Source organism: Helianthus annuus, chromosome 4 (assembly GCF_002127325.2).
Source record: "Helianthus annuus cultivar XRQ/B chromosome 4, HanXRQr2.0-SUNRISE, whole genome shotgun sequence".
NCBI lineage: Eukaryota > Viridiplantae > Streptophyta > Magnoliopsida > Asterales > Asteraceae > Helianthus > Helianthus annuus.
In genome coordinates, this window is record NC_035436.2 from 98,788,585 (window position 1) to 98,806,713 (window position 18,129).

Sequence of the window (18,129 nt, forward strand, 5' to 3'; positions counted from 1 at the left end):
CCCCAACGATAGGTAACACCTTTCTGTGTCAGCATTGTAAGCGGCTGTGCGATCTTCGAGAAGTCTTTGATGAATCATCTGTAATACCCCGCCAAACCCAAGAATTGGCGTATTTCCGTTGGTGTACGCGGTGCAGGCCAGTTCCTGATCGATTCTACCTTGGATGGATCAACATGAATCCCATCCCTGTTCACCACATGGCCTAGAAAATGGACTTCTCGAAGCCAGAAGTCGCATTTTGAAAACTTGGCGTACAATTGCTCCTTTCGAAGAAGTTCCAAGATAAGACGTAAGTGCTGCTCGTGTTCCTCCTGACTCTTGGAGTAGATCAGAATGTCGTCGATGAAGACAATGATGAACTTGTCAAGATAGGGTTTGGACACCCTGTTCATAAGATCCATGAAAACCGCAGGCGCGTTCGTAAGCCCAAATGGCATTACTAGAAACTCGTAGTGACCGTAGCGAGTTCTGAATGCTGTCTTGGAGACGTCCTCATCCCGGACTCTCAGCTGATGATACCCTGACCTTAGATCAATCTTGGAATAGTAACTCGACCCTTGTAACTGGTCGAATAAATCGTCAATGCGTGGAAGAGGATAACGGTTCTTCACTGTGACCTTGTTCAGTTCGCGGTAGTCTATACACATCCTGAAAGTGCCATCCTTCTTTTTCACGAATAATACTGGAGCTCCCCAAGGCGAAGAGCTTGGACGAATGAAGCCTTTATCCAAGAGCTCTTGTAATTGCTTAGACAGTTCTTCCAGTTCAGTTGGAGCTAATCGATACGGTGCGCGAGCTATAGGTGCCGCTCCTGGAGCTAGCTCGACTTGAAACTCGACCTGGCGATGAGGCGGCAGACCAGGTAAATCTTCAGGAAACACTTGAGGAAATTCGCGTACAACTGCAATATCCTCTATTCTTTTCTCTTTCGTCGATGCATCAGTAACCAGTGCCAAAATGGCAGTATGACCCTTTCGTAAACATTTCTGTGCCTTCAAGAAAGAGATGATGCCAACCACAGCACCACTCTTGTCGCCCTGAACTTCGAGAGGTTCTTTACCCGAACGAGGAATACGAATGATCTTCTCCTTACAAAGGATCTCTGCTTGCTGCTTGGATAACCAATCCATGCCAACGACAATGTCAAAACTACCCAGAACTATAGGAATGAGGTCAATGGAGAAAGTCTGACCAGCGAGGATAAGAGTACAGCCCTGAACTATGTGTGTAGCCTCTAGACTTTTACCGTTAGCTAATTCTACAACATGTTTGGTGTTTAGGGGAGTTGGTGCACGTTTTAACATTTGGCTAACTTTCAATGACACGTAACTTGTATCCGCACCCAAATCAAACAATACAGTAACATAAAAGTCGTCAAGAAGAAACTTACCCATGACTACGTTGGGATCATTTCTCGCTTCTCCCTGCCCCAGCATAAATACTCGTCCCCTAGATTCGTTGCCGTTGTTGTTCCCACCATTGTTGTTGTTGTTGCCATTTCCCTGATTGTTGTTATTGTTGCGATTCTGGTTCTGGTTCAACAGGGGACAATCACGCTTGAAATGACCTTCAGCCCCACACTGAAAACATCCCCTGTTGCCCCGCTGTTGCTGTTGCTGTTGCTGGTTCTGTGGAGCTGGTGGTGGGTTTACTGATTCTGATTTGCAGGTCACGAACTCCTGTAGTCTTTAGCTTCATGCCCTAACTTGAGACATCTCTGACAACGCTCCTTACGACACCGTCCACTGTGGTGTCTGTTGCACCTATTACATAGTGGGTGAATTCCCCGATATCCACCCTGCCCCTGACCACCAGAAGATTGCTGACCCAGACTCTGGTAGTCATTTATCTTGCGCTGCTGTGCTTGAGACTTAACTGAGACTGAACCCTTACTGGAATCCCCATCCCACTTTCTTTTGTTGTCACTGAGAGTAGCAGAAGTAGTAACAGCAGTAGTGGTAGCACTGGTGCGTTTTGGCAGCTTGTTCTGTTCAACTGCCTGATCCGTAATACGATGAGCAAGGCGCTGAATAGCCTGGATATTATCAAGATTAGCCGATGTCACATGGCTCTGAATCTCTGGCGCTAATCCCTTGAGGTACAACTCAATTCGCTTAATTGGAGGGTCCACCATAGTTGGACACAGCACGACCAGTTCGTTCGACCTTTTAGTGTAGGCTTCGATTTCTGACCCAGTCATTTTCAAATGGTAGAACTCATCTTCCAACTTGTGAATATCTTCCCGTGTGCAGTATTCCCTCTTTATCAGTTCCTTGAAATCATTCCAAGGGGTGGCGTTAGCAGCTGCCAACCCTAGGATCTGTACTTGCGCGTTCCACCAAGTTTACGCGATTCCTTCCAAAGTACCAATGGCGTACTTGACCCTGCGGGCCTCAGGGCATTCACACATCTCGAACACAGACTCGAGCTTTTCGAACCAGTGGAGGAGTCCAACTGCTCCCTCCGTGCCACTGAACGTGCTTGGACGACAGTCCATGAAGTTCTTGAAAGTACATACAGGCTGATGAGCGTGTTGACCTAATGTGTAAGAACAGAACGAGGTTAAACATAAGAGTTGTTTAGGAACGTAGGATCTAAAGATCCTAGGATGAGTTACGACTGCAGGGTATACCTCCTGCGTTTGCAGCTGCAAGTGCCGCAGCAACTTGTTCATTGATAAGAGCCGTCAACTGGGCTTGAGTCATGTTAATGCGTCCAGCCATTGTTCTTCATAGTAAAAGTAGTGTAAGTGAGAATGGTTCGCGAGTAGTGCGATGACAGAAGAGTGTAATCACACAAGTGTTCTCAAGCAATAACAAGTAGTGAGCAATGTAATCTAAGCATACTACGAGCAAAGTTCTATGCAATTCTAGCAAGTAGGCAATAAACATAAACCTTATTACCTAGGATGTTGAGTCTTGCACGTGGAGCGAAGCGTCGTTGTGGATCGTTGAGAGCACTGTTCTGGTTATAGTCTGGTTTTAATAAAAACGTTTTCCCATATTAAAACCAAGTTCTCTATAACCAATGGCTCTGATACCAATCTGTCACACCCCCAAAATCCACCTGCGGAGTATCACCGCTTGGGAGCGTGACTAGCCAGGATCAAGCCACCAATCATATTGAACATGTAATTAATATCAAGTAAAATAAATGCAAACCAATCATTCATTACGATAGGTGTTCAAAACATAATTATAGTTTCAAAGTGTAGCGGAAGCATAAGTATGAAAACCCAATGTATAACATAAGTTCAAATGTTTAAATGTTTTAACATGGCATCCACGATCCATGCTCCACAACGACCAGCTCCTCCCTGTGCAAGCTCCATGTATCTAATGACCTGCAAGGCATGTAACAGAGGATCAACAACTAGTTGAGCGAGTTCACAGTTTATAGTTCAGTAATTGTAATAGTATAGTAAGCCTTGTGTTCGTTCATTAAGTCATGTATCGTATTAGTTCGTATCGCAGCCCTCTAGGCATGTATGCGAAGGATAGGGAAAGTTCTCAAGTATTCTAGACTAGGTATATTTGTATCGCGGCCACCCGGCACCTGTGCGAAGTTTAGCGTATAGTTCGCAGCCTTCCTAGGCATGTGTGCGAAGATTAGTCATAATATCGCAGCCAACCCTGGCGTGTGTGCGAAGATTAGTCATATTATCGCAGCCAACCCTGGCGTGTGTGCGAAGATCAGTTCTATAAGTATCACTAGTCTAGTCGTATCTTATCAATAACCTTCCTCCCCGAGGATCATGTCACTAATTTCCATTATCTAGGTAAGTACAAGTAAATAATCAAATCCCATTCCCACCCTGGGAACCCCATGCCTTGGCTGTGTGAACTCACCTTGGTTTGCTCGGTATGCTATGTTATGTGTTCACAAGTAATCAGTCAAGTCCTATTGCATGCACGTGTAATAAATCAGTTCATGTTCGTAATGATACGCATGCAATCTATGTCATAACATGTACTTAAGCCATTATCACGTATCACGTAAGCAGATAAACAAAGTCATGCAATTCATGTTTCATGTAAGTGTCATTTACAGTTTGCACTATCATGGTTATTCATAACATACATGGCAGGGTTAACATACGTAACGGAATAATAAACTAACAGAGTTAATTATCTAATTGAGTTCACAAACAATTAGGTTATCTGCTTACCAACATAACTAAAGTTCATTTGTTTAACAAAGTTGCATACTCGGACATGGCACCCTTACAAAACTTGGACAAGAAGTGGGGGGGGGGGGGTTTCCCTGATCAAAAAGTCGGACAAAGGGGGTGGGGGTTAAAACTCGGACAGGGGGTATGGGGGCCAAGAAACTCGGACCAAAAAGGTGGGGGCGGGCTTCACAAGGTCGGACAAGAGGGTAAGGGTTTGAAACTCGGACCAAGTGATCAAGGGGTCACAAAGTCGGACCACCCTCCCCTTTAACAAAACTCGGACACCGCTAAGTTACATCAAAAGTCGGATCCCATAGCATCTTGTCAAAACTCGGACAAGACAGTGTTTAAGAAAACTCGGACCAAACAACACTTAAGAATTCGGACCCCTTACTAGGGTTTAAAGGTCGGACCCTATCTCCACCAAGTAAAACTCGGACCACTTATCAACCTTTAAAGTTCATACCTTTGTTTTATTCAAAAATTCGGATCAAGGATCATTATAAAGGTCGGACATCATATAATAACCATTAAAGCTCGGACAGTTATGCTCATCACAAAAACTCAGACAACAAGCACATTTAAAAGTCGGACTATCTTAAAGATTAAAACTCAGACAATTATAAATCAAAGGTCGGACTAACAACATTCATGCAATATTCAACTCACTGTTACAATTGCAACAGTTACGTTTCACAACCAAAATCGAACCCTAATTCATACCTCGCATTGCATAATTCATAAACAATTAATCGATGATTAACAACAATCATTACATGAACAATCTTATCGGGCATACAACTAATCATATTCATTACTTAATAATCAGAGTCAATAAACACAGAAACATTACAGAACTTAGCATGTGAAGAACTAGGGTTTACAAGAATCACAAGAATCAAGAATTAAGGACAATCAAACAATCAATAAACAATTACCTTGAATTGATTCTAGTTAGAGTATGGAAATCAAGAGTGATGAATAGCTTGTGCCTATGATGAAGATGATGATGATTGCCAGAGAATCAGAGAATGAAAGTACGTGTTTTGTTTTGTGTAATGATTAGTGAAAAGGGATTAGGGTTAAGAATAGTTTAAGTTTCACTAATTACTCTATACACCCTTAATTATTATATTTTTCAATAGTACACCATCTCAAACAATTTTACAGTTTCACCACCAAGTTCATACATTTGACAAATCTTTCATAAGTAACAAACAACCATGCACAATCACACAATACGATTCATTGTGTCAAAACGTATACAATTCCATAGCAACTAATTGTGCAAATAAACAACTAAACAACCAATGAACGTGCAATAAATGCGAAATAGGAATCTTGGAAACTCGAGTTGTCACAGATAAATCCTTTATCCAATAGTTCCTGTAGTTGCGTAGAGAGTTCCTTCAGTTCTGCGGGGGCTCGTCGATAAGGTGCACGAGCTATGGGCACTGCTCCGGGAGCTAGCTCGATTTGGAATTCGACCTGACGGTGGGGAGGGAGTCCAGGTAGTTCTTCAGGAAACACCTCGGGGTAGTCGCGTACCACTGGAAAATCTCCAATCCTCTTTCCCTTTTCCTGTGTGTTGGTGACAAGTGCTAAGAGAGCGGTGTGCCCCTTTCGTAAACATTTCTGGGCTTTCAAGAACGAGATGATGCCTGTGACTTCTCTGCCTTTGTCACCTTGCACGATGAGGGGTTTGCCAGAACGGCGGGGAATGCGAACCATTTTTTCTTGACAGAGGATTTCCGCGCGATGTTTGGATAACCAATCCATACCGATGACGACGTCGAAGCTTCCAAGAACGATAGGGAAAAGATCGATGCTATAGGTCTGACCAGACAGTTCCAGTTTGCAGTCGTTGATAACATGTGAGGCCTCGATGTTTCTACCATTAGCTAACTCGACGACATGTTTAGAACTTAGTAACGAAGGCGGGTGCTTAAGCTTCTTACTAACACGTAGGGACACATAACTAGCATCGGCTCCAGAATCAAATAATATAGAAACATAACGGTCATCGAGTAGGAACTTACCCGCCACGACATTGGGGTCATTCCTCGCTTCTCCAGCTCCAATCACAAAAGCCCTTCCCCTTACACCATTCCCAGCGTTTTTGTTTTGATCGTTGTTTCCAGCTCCCTGATTGTTGTTGCGGTTCTGGTTTAGCTCAGGGCAATTCTTCTTAAAGTGCCCCTCAGCTCCACACTAGAAACAACCCTTGACGTTCCCATGATGTTGCTGCTGCTGCTGGTTCTGCCCGGCGGGACGTGGACTCCTACAGTCCTTGGCCTCATGCCCCATCTTGTTACATCCCTGACACTGACTTTTCCCACAAGGCCCACTGTGGTGTCGATTGCACTTGTTGCACTTGGGGTGGTTCCCGCAATAGCCACCCTGTCGTTGAGGGCCTTTGTTGTTGTCAGTTTTCCTTTGCTGGGTTGGGGCCTGAGTGCGGTTAGCATCCTTGCTTTGGTTTCCTTCCCACTTACGCTTGTTGTCATTAGAAGTTCCAGCAGTAGCACTGATCCTTTTGGGCAGCTTGCCCTGTTCTACGGCCTGATCAGTGAGTTTGTGAGCAAGACGAACGACCGACTGAATGGTATTGAGGTTGGCTGCAGTCACATGGCTTCGAATTTCAAGAGCCAAACCCTTGATGTACAATTCGATTCTTCGGTACATGGGTCGAGACATGTTTGGGCAAAGAGCAGCATAGTCGTTGGACTGTTTGGTGTATGCCTCGATCTCTGATCCAACCATCTTGAGCTCATAGTACTCGTTTTCGAGCTTTTGGATGTCATCCCTATGACAATACTCCTCTTTAATCATGTCCTTGAAATCCTCCCACGCGATAGCATAAGCAGTTTCCAATCCAAACATCTGAATTTGCGCCTTCCACCAGGAAAGCGCGTTTCCTTCAAGCGTACCAGTAGCAAATTTCACCCAATTTACAGGGGGACACTCACAGATAGCAAAGACGGCTTCGACTTTCTCAATCCAGTGCAGAAGACCTATGGCACCCTCAGTGCCATTGAATGGGAGAGGTTTGCAATCCATGAAAGTTTTGAAAGTACACACGTGTGGTTGCGCTGGTGCATGCTGACCTGTTGTGTGAAGCGAAGCGAATAGGTTTAGGGGTAAAAGACGATGCGGCGGTGGGATCTAAACATCCTAGGATAACGAGTTTACCTCCAGGGTGAGCTGCGAAAGCTGCAGCCACCGTGTTAAGCAGGTTAGTGAATTGAGCCTGAGTCATGTTAATGTTTCCTCTTCCACGTCCACTCATTGTCTTCATAACCAGAAAACATAGTATGAGTGTGATGTCGTAATGTAGCGAGAATGAGATAGAAAAGGAGGGGTATCTATCTAACTAGGCACACTAGTACGTATAGCAAAAACAGCAAACATAAAGCAAGCAAGTAAACACTAGTCCGAGCTATGAGGTCTAATGTGTTGAGTCTTGCACTTGGAGTGTAGTGTCGTCACGAGTCACGGGTTATAGTCTGGTTTTTCTCAAAAAGATTTCCCCTTTTTAAAACCAAGTTCACTATAACCAATGGCTCTGATACCAATCTGTCACACCCCCAAAATCCATATGCGGAACACCACCGCTTGGAGGCGTGACTGACCAGGATCCAGCTACCAATCATACTGAGCAATCTAATTAAATAACATAAGTAATACTCACCAACCACAAGGTCAACAAATATCATAGTCAAAGTTTAAAGGTTTTAAGTTTAAATAATAGTTCAGATAAGTAGCGGAAGCATAGACAAAATAGTTTAGAACAAGATTCTTAGTTCAAGTTTGTTTAGAACCCAACACGCGGGTTAGACGACCACTACACATCCACAAGCTGCAAGCTCCTGAATCACTGGGTACCTGCAAAGCATGTAGTAGGGTATCAACATAATGTTGGCGAGTCCACGAGGTGTCAAGTTTTAGTTTTTGAAAACGTAAGTTGTTTAGATAAAGCATTTATAATCACGTTGTGGGGAGCTACCCCATCTGTAAGCTCACTAAACTGTAGATACCGAAACTGTTGACGGAAAGTGGTTGTGCCCCGAGTCAATGTCTATCGTCATTGACCAAGATGCAAGGCCTACTAGTTCACGCCCGATCTCCCCTGGTCACGGTGTGAGGTTGTCAAACCTAATAGCGCTATCAACTAATAACCCGTTCGCCCCCAGCTATTAATCGGTACTGTTAGCAGGGACTTAAGGTGATAGAGTTTCGTTTAATTTGGCTAGTTGTGATTTATAAATAATATCCAAACGTATCGCCCCCGGAGATAGTAAATACCCATTCGGATTTCCCCCGGAAATAATAGTTCAAAAGTGTTTTTCCCAAAGTTGGCAGTTTGTCCGTGTCCCTCCTTGGGACGCATGATTTTAGTGTGTGAACTCACCTTGGGTTGCTCGGCAGATTAGGTTACTTGTCAAACACGCTAGTCACCACGTCCTAACATGACATGGTTACCAGTATAGGTCAGGTTTGGGTACAAAGAATGTCATGTATATTTTACACATAACCTAATACATAACATGCATACATACAGTTACATGTTGAGTCATTGGGCCTGCTCTACTATTGGACCAGTCAACAGTAACAACTAACACATAGTTCAGTTAAACAGGCAGCCCAAACAAATCACGTTGTGGCCCAATAACTAAAGTGAGCAGCCCAGTCGAGACAAGGTGGTCTCGACTCGAGAACATGCGGTCTCGAGTTGCAACCAGGAGGTCTCAGCTTGTAAGGGTTGGTCTCGAGTGGTGCTAGCATGACTCGCAACCCCAGAGGTTTCGAGTCCTGTCTCGAGTTGTCACGGTGTGGTCTCGAGTCGAGACCTTGATGGTCTCGAGTCCCTGAAGTCCGTTTTGAATTTGCTTGGGTCTAGGTCTCGAGTCGCGACTGTTGCGTTCTCGAGTTGTAGCTCCGTGGTCTCGAGTCGCAACCGCTGGTCTCGAGTTGCTTACCTGCTAATTCTGATGCATCTGCCCGAAATGTACTATGCAACAGAATTCTGATTTCATGCCATTATGTACTATCCAATAAGGTTTCACAAACAGGTTCCCTTGTCTAACACTTAACCAAAATGGATCAAACAACAAGTTTTTCAAATATTTGTAACAACATTTAAACACATTCAACACATATTCATCACATGTTCATCTAGTTCATCTTTAGGGTTTCTCTATTAACAAACATGTTCCTCCTACATAATCATGCATTCTATGTACAAAATCACTTAGATATCAAGATCATCTTGCAAGAAACAAAAGAAAGATTTATCTTATAACATTGAACATAATCCGGATGGTCATAAACACTCTTAAACTATCATTCTTTTGCCATTTTGAACATTTTAGCAAACATCATCATATAATAGTTCACACACAATATCAAACTCACCAATCAAACAAAAATCATACAAAAGACCTCTAGACTAGACATGTTTCTTATTCATTAACACAAAACTCTTAACACACATTAACACTAACCAGTTGATGAAAAGGCACCGAGTCAATGAAGAAGGTGAGAAAATGAAGTATCCGGGTGATGGTGATGAGCTTGACCGAGTTCCTTGTTGTTGCCGATTGAATCCGAGAGAGGGAGAGGGAGGTGAGCTTGATTGCTAGGGTTTAAGGTTTTCTAGAGAGAGAGGGAGTGAGGATGAGGTGAGGGAGAGTGTAGAGGAGAGTGTGAGGGTTTTCGGGTTTATGTATGTAAGGTGGTGTACCCTAGGTGGGTTTCCGAGTGGGCTAAGGGAGGTTGCGGCCCAACCAGCCCAACCGTTTACTGTTTACCCGAGACCGAGAGTGGTCTCGAGTTGGGTTCGTGGTCTTGGTTCACTATTATACACATACATATATATATATATATATATATATATATATATATAATTCACATACTTAATACAAGGATCACATAACTCATCAGGGTAATTCACGAACTTTCATATAATAATATAAGTACACCAAAGGCTAATACAAGAAGGTTGCTCGGGAAAACCTAGAGTGTCACAGCTGGGTTTTGGGTTCGTCCCTGAAGATTTTGATTCAGACCATGAGGTTGAGTTTATCCCTGAGGAGCAGCCTGTTAAGGCCCCTGTTTTTCCTGATGATCAGTTTCTTGACATGCCCGCTGATTATGAGCCTGCTCTAGCCAACCCAGAGCCTTTGGTTGCACCAGAGCCTGTTCTTACTCATGACCCTTTACCTGTGCACAACCCTATTCCTGTTGATGTACCAGTCGTTGCACCACCCGTTGTTGATGCTCCAGTCGTTGCACCACCAGTTGTTGATGTTCCAGTTGTTGCTGTAGGATCAGTTTCGACACCTTACGATTGCGTAACGAACGTTCGACGTGCAGAATCCGTGAACGTGCATGACCGAACACACAATAACGTACACTATTCGGTGACTCTATTTATGATGTGACGAATACAAGCTCCATGAATCACGTTTTGCCACTTTCTCTCTCTAGTTTCTCTCTCTAAGCACCTAGCTCTCCAAGCTCTAATGTGGCAAAAGTTCTAAATCTAAACCCTAAGGCTCCTATTTATAGGCACAAGATTATAAGGGATTTCCCCTTATTTACAATAATGCCACCTTGCCTATTGCTAACAAATTACAGTATAAAGCCTATTTTACTTCTATTTCAGCTACGGTTCCGATTGACGAAGGCGATAGACATTCTGCACTAACAGACTCCCCCTTGGATATTGCTGCAGTCAATCTGTAGTCAAACTCGTAGCAACTTGACTTTCTCTCTCTCTCTCTGAGTCTTCTTGAAGGGTTGACGGTTTCAGCAACCATAGACTCCCTCTTTCTCAAACAGAATCCCCGTGGATCTGTCTTCAGGCTCCCCCTTTCATCAAGCTTCCGTGCTTTTGAATCCACGCTTCCTCTTGCATTGAGCTCGTCTTCAGACTCCCCCTTCGACTCAGCTGTCGGGATCGTAGTCTGGCTTCCACCGTTTCACAAGTTCAGGATCAATTCCTGGCTTTGTTCTGCATTTGCTCTGGAGTTGAAACCTGGTTATCCTGCATATCCTCTACCTCAACATAAGTTTCACAAATTTATAACAGTTAGATTTAAGAAACTTACTGGTAGAAATCATTAACTCATCAATCTGTATAGTTACATCAAGTTCAAATGAATGACCTTGATTAACTAAGCACACAATCTTTCAAAATATTTGTATATGACATTCAAAGTTTTCAACATATTCTCCCAAACCTGTTCATCATGTTTAGCACTCGAATTTTGAATATCAGCTCTTCACTATCAGCTGTCGAAAATCTTTTTGGATTTTTGTTTTTGAATGAAATACAGTAAACAAATATATACAGATAATATTTTTGTGAGTTTGTGTAAGAGGATCATATCAGTTCATGAGACAAATCACTAGCACCGTTAAGCTTTAATCATTTTAAGTTCTAAACGATTCACGTAGATTGACGATATAGTTGTCCTCTTAAATTTTCACACAATTTTCAATCTATTCAGGATACGATTTAGATGTTTTAGGAACTTAACTCAATTCATGTGTCCCACCACTTGAATATACTCCCGTATCCAGAATCCCAATATTCAGTGTTACAGGTGAGTATACTACAATGATATATGTACATAAATTAGGTATTCGAGGACTGAGGGATCTCTGGTCGATACTTCCGTATGCGCATAGAGATATTAGTTTCGACTTTGCAGTATGTCCCCTTTAGAGGATCTTTTTGCATTACAACAGCAGCGACTATCAATTTTATTGTTTCATCTGCATGCTGAGGGTTTATGCTGTGTTTCAAGCATTTGGTGAAAGTATTAGACAGGGACTAGGTCAGAACTACCGTTCAGCAGAAGTCCCGGAAAAATACCCCAGACATCATTGAGTATAAAAACCTAGTATATCAGAATACGAGACCTTTCAAACGAGATTTCAGGGGTTACCTATATATCCAAGTAGTGTTCCCCACGAATTTCACAAGTTTGAAATTTTAGGTTTATATCCCGAATAAATCTACTAAATGTGTAAAAACCTATCGACATATCATCAGTGAGACCGTTTATCACATTTGACATTTCATTTCTTTAGCGTGCTGTGATAGTCCACTGATGTACTATCATTACCTCTTTTCTCAACAAAACTCATTTTTGCTTTTTCAATGTTTTTGGTATTTTCAAATTTTCTAATTTTTTTTAAAATTTTTCTGCCCCTAAAATCAATATATGTTTCAATTTTGATTTTCAAGGAAAATTTGAAAACAAACTGTACAAAAAAAAATGACAAACTGATATCGAATCACTTCAATTCGCCATTCATTTGGCATAAACAATCAGAACTCCCCCTGACAACAAACTATTTTCCCATTTAGATTTCAAAACACTTAAGTTTGTTTTAATCAAAATGGTTTTTCCGGAAAATTAGTTTTGTGCGTCATTTCACAAATTCGGGTTTCTTTATCACATTGTTTTCCTTTAATTACTTGACGGAAAGAGAAATCAAGTACAACTTAATGTCCTTGATTATCTTTTGTAATTCAAAATATCACAGTTACCAACCTGTGAATTTCTCAAGAAAGATGCCGATACCTGTTCCATACTTACCAACCTGGGAACTTCGGCAAGTCAGGATTTTTCATTTGAAAAGATCCACCCAAGCCAGACCAGCCTTGGGTGTTTTTGACAATTTTACCTCAAAACTTGGCTCTTCTGGTTTTGACGAACCAGAATCATTGCCTGAATGTGGCTTGTCTGACTTTGAACTGTCAGAATTATTGCCAACACGTGGCTCCTTTGTTTCCGAAGAAACAAATTCCTTGCCAGGAACTTTTTCTTTCTTATTTAACCTGTCTGTCCTCAGATTTGTATCTGATGAACTCAGTTTGCTTGATTTGTCAGTCTTTGATGAGCAAACTGGATTATCAGAACTCTTTTCAGATTTTCTTGTTGTATCCGAGGACAAAATCCTTTCCAGATACTCTCTGGCCTTCCTCCTCTTCTTTCGTAGTCTGTCTTTTTGCCCCTGAGAAAGCTTTACTTTTGTTTCCTGAACTTTAGGTTCTTGAACCTTCTGTTCTTTGGTCTTGACGTTGACTGGTTTCTTTACTATTCTCTGAGATTCAACCCTCGACCTTCCCATCGATCTCCTCGGGTAATCTCTGGCAATATGTCCTCTGATATGACATCCATAACACCTTCTCGTTTCAAAACTCTGACTTTGGCAATTAACAGCAATGTGTCCTTGATAGCCACAAGAATAACACAATCTGTTATCATACTTCTTCTCTCTTTCATATCGTACATCATTTTCATACCACACACTTAAATCATAACATTGAGTTGCCATGTGGTAATCACCATTTCTCTGTTTTCTATCATTGTAATGATTTGTTCTTGAAGAATCTTCCTCCCATCTTCTCCTGTAAGCTGGATTTGGCTTTTGAGAACTGTGGTCAAACCTGCACCACTTATTACCAACATTTTGTAAGTTTTCATTTTTAAATTTTTGTGATTTTTTATAATGATTGGACGATTGATCTGATGAGCTTTTACTTTCTTTTTGAAAATTTTTCGATTTTTTATCTTTTTGTTTCTGTTCCACACTCTTCTTTACAGGCTTTTGCGTTGAGCATTCACCTTTCTCAGTAGAATGTAAAACAGTATTTTTAAACATTTCATTTAATTTCAAAAATGTTTTTCTTTTTTCTTCCTTTTCTTTTTCATCATCAGATTTGTCATCACAATCTTCAATTTTGACTTTGTCAAAATTTGTGACCTTGTCACTTATTGGAACAGAGTTGATTGGTTTTGGACATGAAAACTTCAAACTATCCGATGAAGTCACAAAACCTTTCAATTTCTTTTCAAGTTCCTCAATCTTGTTTCTTGAATTTTCAGCTTCGTTTTCAAGCCGATATATTCTTTCAAGATGTGACTTGATTAATTTTTCATTTTCAATTTTAACATTTTCAAAAACAGACTTCTCATTTTCCAAAACTCTTATTCGATCTTGAAATTCTGTTTCTTTTTCTTTTAAAAATTTATTTTCTAATTTGATCCAAGAAACCTTTTCATTTTTACTTTTAACTGTTTCTTTCAAAATTTTGTTTTCTGATGATAAACTGTTCAAATCATTTAACAGTTTATCATTTTCAGATTTTAGCTTTTCACAACTCAAGCGTGACTCCAGAATCTGTTCATTATCGGCCTTTTTACTATCATTATCACACTCTTCATCAGATGAGCATGAATGATCAAAAACTGGAGCTCTTTCTGAAATATCTTCTGAAACTTCTTCATCTTTTTCAGATTTAACTTCCAAACTCTTTTCAGTTTTATCTGCATCAGCTTTAACCTTTCCTAAGGCTTCCTTTTTCAAATCTTCATCCATCTTTTTCAACCTTTCATCTGTTCTCTTCTTGAATTCTACCACCTTCGGTAGACTTGCTAAACAAACTTCTCTTATCTTTTTCTCCAAATTCGGCAAATACTCTTTATCAGATAACCTTCTTATGTTGAAAGTTCCCTCGCTTGGAAACAAATTGGTTACAGCATCAAAATCCACTTTTAATGGATCAACTACTGGATTTCCCAGTGGATCCAGGTAACACTTCAACTCTTCATTCCATCTATTATCTCTTTGTGCTTCTTGAAATGGTTCATTCAACTTTCTAATTTCCCATCTTGCACTATCTCTTCGCCACCAGGCATCATGATCATCATTAGCCATGTCTAGAAATTCTGAAAATACTAAATATCTCGAATTACCTTTATTAACTCAAACGATAATTGGGCCTTTTAACTGTTTGTAGAAATGCTATAGGGCCTCAAAAGATTAGTGGGTCGGTTGTTCTTGTCCCACCGTCAACTATGATTGTTATAGTGGGTGACAAAATGAATTCCTTTGATTGGGCCTCGTATATAATGGGACGGTGCAGTATGGGCTAAACAATAAACACAACAGATAACTCAGCTCAACTTTTGATTTCCGACAATTCAAACCAACTTTTGCGATTGGACCGTTTTTAATTTTCAATTGTGTGTGGCCGACAACCTTTAATGTTCACATGCAATAACCTTGATTGGTCCTTAACTAATGATATCACATAAGCATGTGATACAACCTACAACTATGAACAATCTGAACCATGTGAAGAAGATGACACAAAAGCGAATCACTATCAAAACTTATAAGCGGACCACTGATGTATAATGAGCGAATCTATTTGTCAAATAAGCGGACCAATCACGTGATTTGGAGCGGATCTGTATGAGCTATAAGCAAACCATCTCAAATCAAAACCTATGAGTGAATCTCCTAGTCATATGAGCGAACCTGTTGTTTAACCGAATAAGCGAACCTCAATAATACCAAATAAGCGAACCTGTTTGATTTTTGACGCGAATTCGAACCAAAAAACCTCGATTTCTCCTAAACGGCTAGGAGATTTGAACCGAAACTTGGTAGGGTTGCAATTCAAGTATTTTCGCACAACATGTTAAAAATTCAGACGAATCGGACCGTGAAATCACGTTCAATTTGACGAATTTCCGAAAAAAACGTGAGAAATAGGTAGAAGATGAAGAAATAGATGAAATCGGATCTGAATCTGCTAAAATCTGGTACGAATCAATGTGTTTGATTGTGCAATCGAGCTCCTAGCTCTGATACCACTTGTAGGATCGGTTTCGACACCTTACGATTGCGTAACGAACGTTTGACGTGCGGAATCCGTGAACGTGCGTGACCGAACACACAATAACATACACTAATCGGTGATTCTATTTATGATGTGACGAATACAAGCTCCGTGAATCACGTTTTGCCACTTTCTCTCTCTAGTTTCTCTCTCTAAGCACCTAGCTCTCCAAGCTCTAATGTGGCAAAAGTTCTAAATGTAAACCCTAAGGCTCCTATTTATAGGCACAAGATTATAAGGGATTTCCCCTTATTTACAATAATGCCACCTTGCCTATTGCTAACAAATTACAGTATAAAGCCTATTTTACTTCTATTTCAGCTACGGTTCTGATTGACGAAGGCGATAGACATTCTGCACTAACAGTTGCACCTCTGCCTGACCCTATGCCTGTGTTTGTTGACCGTGCACCTTTTGCTACACACGTTGATCCTAGATATGCTGACACCTGTAATGGGTGGATTGAGGATGACGACGATTATCCTCCTTTTGTTCGACCAGTTACTCCCCCTGCTGCACCTGTTTATGCACCCGTTGATGTCCCACAGTTTCACCCTCACGTGTCAGACATCCACCGCATGGATTTGCCCGTTACATTTCTTCAGGACATTCCTCCTCCCTGTCAAGGGGAAGGACCTTCTACTCAGCAGCACGATCACATACCACCTATGACAGCAGCCTTTCCGTTTATACCCCCATTTGCACCAGCTGCACACACTGCTTTTTCGTCTGCACCCACGGGCGAGCCATTTATGTGTTCTTCGCCCAACGCCATGCCTTCGCCAGATCCATATCATCCAATCCACGTGGGGTACTCTACGGATGATATACTTTTATCCTTGCAGTTACAACAGGATATGTTGAGTCGGAGAGTCGCTGAGCTCGAGAGGATCCCGCGTCCTCCACCTGGTGCTGGTCCATCACAGTCTGCTTTTCCACCTGCTCCACTATTTCCTTATCTGGATTTCGGCATCCGATTTTTGACTATGGAGCAGCAGATTGCCTGTTTGTTGCAGCTTGTTCAAGCACTCGAGGAGGATTTGGTGCATCTGCGCCGTTTGCTTTTCATTCCTCCACCCCCTCCTCCTCCACCATCAGCTTGAGGATTTTTGGTTTGTTGCAGATATCATGCTTTTGATGAGAGCGCAGCTAATGGGCTTGATTGCACAACATTTTGAAGACCACATGATGACTTATGACTTTTGATATTTGACTTTTGGTTGTTGTAGATTGTAGACGATTCAGACAAGGGCGATGTGACCCTTGGTCTCTTTTGGATGTATGATACATTTGTAAAACTTGTAAACTGTGCTTGTGGTCTTGTTATATGATAGCTCAATCGCAACGTTCTCATAACATGCGTTGTTAGATTATTGGTTTTGTGTTATGACATGGGATGTTATGTGTTATTGTGTTGATAAATGTTATTACATGCGCGTGATACGTACTCACTATACTTATTATGGCCTGACCTAAACAATCTTCTTATAGAAGATGCCTCCCCGAAGGGAAAACTGTTTGCCCACTACTGAGGCCGAATTGCAAGCAAGAATCGCGCAAGCAATAGCAGATTACGAGGCCTCACGCGCCGAAACTAGTGGGGGCACCTCAAGTAGCAACCCACCACATGGTAATGTTTAAGTCGCTTGGGACACACTACATTACATTTGGAAATTCCATGTGCAATTGCTAATACTTCCTGTGAATGACGTTACTTGTACAGGCTGTACTTTTAAGCAATTTCTATACTATAAACCACTAAACTTTGATGGCACCGGGGGTGCAGTGGCTTATGTTCGATGGAAGGAGAAGACAGATTCCGTGTTAAGGATGAGCAAATGCGCACCAGAACAGCAAGTTACCTACATTTCCGGATTGTTCACTAATGGAGCACTTTCATGGTGGAATCTCCAGGTCCAAACTCTGGGAGAGGCTGCAACATACGCTTTGACTTGGACCGAGCTGAAAAAGCTCATGCGTAAAAAGTATTGCTACATGGCCAAGATTCAAAAGCTGGAAACTAAATTTTGGAACCTTAAAATGGACGGCCCGAAGATCGCCGAGTATGTACAAAGGTTTCATGATCTGTCTCACGTGGTACCATACATGGTTACGCCTGAATTCAAACACGTGGAGCGTTTCATCTGGGGGTTGGCACCTCAGATTATGAGTATGGTCACATCATCAAAGCCTGCAACAATTACTGAGGCTATCGAACTGAGCGTGTCACTGACTGAAGAAGCCCTCAGGC